Source organism: Schistocerca americana, chromosome 7, assembly GCF_021461395.2.
Source record: "Schistocerca americana isolate TAMUIC-IGC-003095 chromosome 7, iqSchAmer2.1, whole genome shotgun sequence".
Lineage (NCBI taxonomy): Eukaryota > Metazoa > Arthropoda > Insecta > Orthoptera > Acrididae > Schistocerca > Schistocerca americana.
Genome location: NC_060125.1, coordinates 446,004,121 through 446,010,403, shown reverse-complemented (window position 1 = coordinate 446,010,403; position 6,283 = coordinate 446,004,121). Strand labels below are relative to the sequence as shown.

Below are 6,283 nucleotides of genomic sequence, written 5' to 3'. Positions count from 1 at the left end.
GTTAACGTGCACATTGCTGAGCATCTGAACCGACAGTGTGCAGGCTTGTACATGCGTACACCAGTTGCTGTGGGAATTTCAAAGCGGCAGTATGTCGAGCGATATGAAAAATTACTGCCTTTGCTGGTAAAGGTCATTCGAGTGTATGAAAGCCAGCACGGTTTCAGGAGCAGTAGGTTCGGAACCTACCTCGGTATAGCAAAGAGAAAGATGCGTACGTTATACATTTAACAAAATCCAAAACAGCTGACCAATTTTAAGATTAACGTGTGTTCATTAAAAAGATTAGTTCTCCCAGAACCAACAAGGGGGAAATGGGAAAAGAAATCTGAGGTCAAATACCCTTGAAGTTTAAAACTGTATCGACCCGCTATTTCAACCCGTTACCTTATCTTTCTCGGCCGATGCTCTTACTTTATTTATTTATTTATTTATTTTTTAATTGGGCCTTCCCTTTCCCCTACAGCTCATCCATTCCCTTTCCTTCTCAGCGTTGTATTGCTAGCTACATTGATATACTGTTTCTTTGTCTTATTAATGTAAAACTTGAAAATAAATAAACATTCTTCTTTCCTTACAATGGAAATGAGGGTTTGGGGTCATTGGCCGGGAGACCCCTTACGGGGCAGGTCCTGCCGCCTTGGTGCAGCTCTTATTACAGTCGACGCCACATTGGGCGACCTGCGCGCCGGATGGGGATGAAATGATGAGGAAGACAACACAGCACCCGGTCCCTGAGCGGAGAAAATCCCAGATCCAGCCGGGAATCGAACTCGGGAGCCATCAATCCGTCACGCTGACCACTCAGCTTTTGGGGCGGACTTCTTACAAAAAATACATAATATCCACTCCTAAAAAGGGCATTCTCCTTTAAATTAAAAGTCGTTTCGTATCAATTAATAAATCCTGGCAACCTTGCCGTCGTGGACGTACTGCTCGGCAAGGACAGCAGAAAGGGGAAATTCTTGTTTCTTGAAAAGAATTCTAAAAACTGAGATTTACCCAATACCTCTGTTCACTAGCACGAGTCTGTATGGTAGTAAACGGTCAAAAACTGGCGAAGTTATCTTTGTATCTCGCGTAATGTAGCAGTTTGTTGTGCTCCACTGTCAGGCAACACCAATAATCTTCAAGACTCATGAGGTTTTCTTGCTAATTGAGTAGTAGGTATAACCGGCTAGGAGCCAGAGAAATTCACTGTGCGTCATTCTTGGATAAAAGGGCTTGTTTGTAAATAGAATGTCTTGCGGACTGTACGTGGATGGCGGAGTACGTATTATGATTCCAAGTTTTTGTCTCGCCCGCTGTGTAAGATGGCTTCTCACACCGTATTAGGCGGTGACGTAACGTATCCTCTGTGTTGCAGCAAGCACACATTGGCGAGGGACTAAGCCCTGTTTTGTGTAGTTTGCTGTTTGTGGGAATCTGTTGGTGGATAGCCCTGTGCCACAGATCGTGCATTTTTATTGATCAGTGGATTATGGATATTCGCCCACATCTTTTTCAAGTCCTTGCAGGTATATCCATTTTCAACTTTGCTTGTATATTGTTGGAATACTGCTGCCTAGCTGTTGAATTTCGTGCAGCTGATTGTTCTGTGTAACTATACTCTGCGGGGAATGAGTGGAGGTGTCTTAAGATGGAAATTGAGCCGGCTTACGTCAATTGGTGGTTCCCAACATGATGGCTTTGTCTCGTCGATGATATAGCTTGTAAGGCTGCTTTGAAAGTGTTGATGGTGATGAAACCTGTTTCGCAGGAAGATGGCACTACATCTTGTCTAATGCATAAAAGTCGTAACCCTCTTACTTTAATAGGATATCTGCATTATATTGTGCGGAATTTGAAGCGTTTCACCGTGCTGTAAAAACCATTCTACATGCTATTCCCGCTGGAACTGGAAATATATGTGCTAGATATAATATTTTGGGGAGCGCCACAGTATTTATGCATTGTATTTTGTGCTTGGTATTAAGTTCCCTGTGGGAATACCGTTGCAGCCCCCTCCGTATAGCTCCAGCCCTAGTCTCCAATTGATTGCGCTAGCCCGCTGTGGGTGTTTCGTGTAACGGAGGTCTAGTACAACTTGAGCTGTCCAGGCACCACTTGCAATTCACCCTCATTGTTTCACTTCTGCCAGCACATCAGTGTATATTTCGAGAAAAGGTCTTCAAGAGAAAATTGTAAATTCATACGGAGGCCAATCAACAGCAATTCATCCCCCGCACCACTCGCGACTGGAGAAGGAATGAACAGCATTGCCGTTGGTACACGAAGTACACGCTGCCACACTCGTAAGGTCGCTTGGGGAATGCAGCACCAAATGTAGTAGAACAGTCTGCGTTGTGTAAGGTCTGTAGTACAGTTGTTTTTTTTTTTAATTTTCTTCTAAGCTTACTATCTAATACGTGGTTCTTAACTCTTGTAGAGATTGACAGTACTGGGGCACATTCTGGGCGCCAATTATACGGTGGTGGCTTTCGCTGACGTTGAGGCAACAGGAGTAAATCATAATTTAAGTGCACTTGAGTGTGACATTTGCAAAATAATAATGGCTGAAGGGAGTAGATGCACCAAGTGCACAAATGTGAAAAGATTACATTAAAATCATTTACCTTTGCGAAAAAGCACGTTTCGACCCATAGGCGTCTGCAACGCGAGGAAGGGAGAAGGGGGCAGGATGGGGCACTTGACCCGTCCTGAAATCTGAGGGCACAAACCTTACTTCTGCACATTTCTAGCAATGGTTCCCTATGATTCTAGTAAACTGCATATTTAGTACTGCCGGGGGCAATGGCAATATGACTGATTTTTGAGGGTTGGTTGTATTTCTCCACTTTGGGAAATAATAATTTGGCATTTTCCCATGACCCTTCCTGTTACTGTCCAATAGAATTTTCTCGATAGCTATGAAGTTTTTTTCGCTATTCGACAATTTTAATTTTCAACGAAAATCTAATATTATTGGTACATGAGAAAATTTATTTTAATAAGTAATTCAACGTCTTATTTTAATAAGTCATTTATTTAAATTAACAACATAAAATATATACTTAGCTAATAATAATGAAACATGGTTATCAGTTTTGTATTAAAGTAACGTACCTAAACCCATTGAGTCAATACGTGTCATTCATTTGAGACACAATACATTTTCTGTAATTCCTATCAAATTCAGATTTCGGGGCACTAGACGTTCCCGAACTTACAGTCAACTGTATCAGAAATTAGAATTATACAACTTTGCTCACTCTTGGCTAATTTCTTGCGGACTACATGTTTGAATCACGAGTATTAACTTTGGTTGCCCTTGACAAATAACTATCACTCAATTACTAATTATTTTCCATCTCTCAATTATCTGCCTATTATGCTAATAAAATTCTCTCATAGATAGTACGGGGCATTTAGCCCTTGTTACTGTGGTCTAAACGGAACCAGCAAGTGGACTGTGACAGGAGTAGGAGCAAAAACTTTCCAGTAAACATTGATCTCATAACCAAACGACTGATGACCTAAGAAGTTAAGTTCCATAGTGCTCAGAGCGATTTGAACCATTTTTGAGAACTAAATGTTTGTAGGATAACTGCGAACGCGTTGCAAGAAAGCTACAAGAATTGAAATTTCTTCGTTTTACATAAGTCTGATATGAAATTTTATTTAAGATCAACCATGGCAGCAAATCTCTCCAAAGAATTACTGTAAACCTACGGAGTGTTGTACATCAGGTTGACAGTGTCCGATATGAGAGATCAGAATAAGGCGTCAAAAGTCTGATAATAGACGCAAAAATGCTTGCTGACAAATTTAGGTCTCATTCAGACTTTGAAAAAGAAAAGAAAACTCGGCTCAGAAGAGTAAAGAAGCAATTCACCTCCGATTTTAACAATGAACCTATTGTTTAAGGTGAAGCAGAAATCTCGTGTAAAGTAAATCTTTTCTACCTTTTTGTTGACACAGATGTCTACTGACTAACACATAGAATTGAGATTAGATTTACTTTCATTCCAATTGATCTGTAGTGAGGAGGTCCTCCAGGATGTAGAACATGTCAGAAAAACAACAATACATGGGAAATACTTTTTCAAGAATTTTGGTTAAAGCTGTTAGAAGTGAGATATGGTGGTAGTTATATATGAAGTCTTCACGGGTTGTCTGCCGAGTAGCGTCGTCGTGTCGTAGCAACGTTTCGATGGAATGCGTCTCCATCATCTTCAGGCGAAGTGTCGCGATGACCTCGGTCGCGGGCTGATATCTCTGCTGGACCACTTCCGCTTCCCGCCGCCCGCCTTCACGCGCCCGCGGAATCGCTCGATGCGCCTGGAGCGGCCGGTGGCGCATCGGGCGATCCTAATACCAGACCTTAATCCTTAAAATACCCAACATCTCCCCAGCCTCAGGCAAGTACTAGACACGACCAGAATACCACCACAATACACAGACAGCCAAAACAATCAAAGACAATCACACACTCACAACACACATTGTGGAGTAAAAGCCAACAGGCTATAAACTCCTCCATACACTTCCCCAAGGAGGGGAAAGTAAAAGGTGAGCAAGCAATATCCCGACATTTCGCCTGAAGACGATGGAGACGCATTCCATCGGAACGTTGCTACGAGACGACGACGCTACTCGACTGACAACCCGTGAAGACTTCATATATGAAATGCGCCGAGAAAGCCCTCACTCACATGTTGGTGGTAGTTGGTAGCATCAGACCAAAGCCCCTTTTTTATGCAATGGTTTAACAATAGCGTGTTTCAGTCTATCTGGAAAAATGCCCTGTTCCAGTGAGCTATTGCATATGTGGCTGAGAATCCTACTTATCTGTTTCGCAACAAGCTTTTAGTACCCCGTTGGTAACGACGCGTAAGGGCTGAGGATAATACAGTGGCCAGTTGGTACCGTTGTTCCTTCACGGCGAATTCGGACGTTGTTTGTTTCTCTTTTAGCGTCCCAAGAATTTTACCTCCTTTCTCAGAAATTAATACTTAGGTGGTTCTAACTTTAATCTATGTGCCCTCAACCAATCCAAAATTTCCTTCAGCTTTTCGTTAGGTTCTTTTAATGGCCATGTAGCAAATTATGTCACCCAAATACGCTAAGCACTGAGGGCACATTTGTTAGTTTCTGAAGGGTACTTTGTCCATTCTTAAGCCCCATAGGCATCTTTTTGTGCTCGTGTTGCTGAAAATTTGCATTGAATTCTGTCTTTTCTCTGTCGACTGGTTCCATTAAAACCAGATGGCAGCCGCAGGCCAAATTTAAAGTTGAAAAGTACTTGGCTCTCCATGGCCCAATATCTCACTTACGTTGGGCATGGGAAAGATTTCACCTACTGATATATCGTTCAGTGTCCTATATTTTGTTACGAATCAGTATTTTATTGTTCCACTGCCTTCTAGTTTCTTTGGTAGTACCAACATAGGTTCCTTCCATAGACTTCTTCATTAACCGTCTTCTTCCTATAAAATGCCTTTTGCGTTTCCAATATTATACGTGAATGTAGATACACAACCATACCTTTGTGTTCTGGCAATGGCGGGAGTGCATGCCTCACCGTTTGACATTTTGTCTCCTTTTAAATAAAATGCACCACAACATGAACTACAATGTTTTTTCCAGTTCGCATCACTCTTTGTTCAAAAGCTCGGTTATGATTGCTTCACTAACTTGTGCAATGCGAGTTCATAAGTGTTCATCCTGTTTGTTGCATCCTACGTGGCTCATGTTGGCACCACTTTATCAGTTCGCCTAATACTTTACTGTTCCCAGGTTTCACTCGGACTAACTCATGTTCAATGCACTGAGAATAATTTTCCCTTGCTCTATGCGTACCATACACTCCGGACATGACTCCTAGTCTGGAAATAATTATCTCTCTTTCGTTACTGGAGTACTACCTTACCTCACATATATCAGCCAACGATCTTGCCACAGTGGTAACGCCGGTTTCCATCAGATCACCGAAGTTAAGCGCTGACGGCCTTGGCTAGCACTTTGATGGGTGACCATTCGGGTCTGCCGAGCGCTGTTGGCAAGTAAGGTGCACTCAGCACTTGTGAGGCCAAATGGGTGTCACCTGAATGAGAAGTAGCGGCTCCGGTCACGAAACCTGACAACAACCGGGAGAGGGGTATGTTGACCACACCTTTCCATATCCGCATCCAGTGAGGCCTATCGGCTGAGATTAACACGACTGTCGGTAGGTAGCGTTGGGCGTTTCGTGATCTGTCCGGATGGAGAGGCACTCCGTCTTCAGGCCACGAGTGGCCTACCG

The 6,283-nt window shown here is 42.8% G+C and overlaps 1 pseudogene; it reads left to right on the top strand.

The window, feature by feature from the left end:
* The first annotated feature begins 5,924 nt into the window (after positions 1 to 5,924).
* LOC124623244 lies at positions 5,925 to 6,043 on the top strand (annotated as a pseudogene).
* Positions 6,044 to 6,283: the final 240 nt, after the last annotated feature.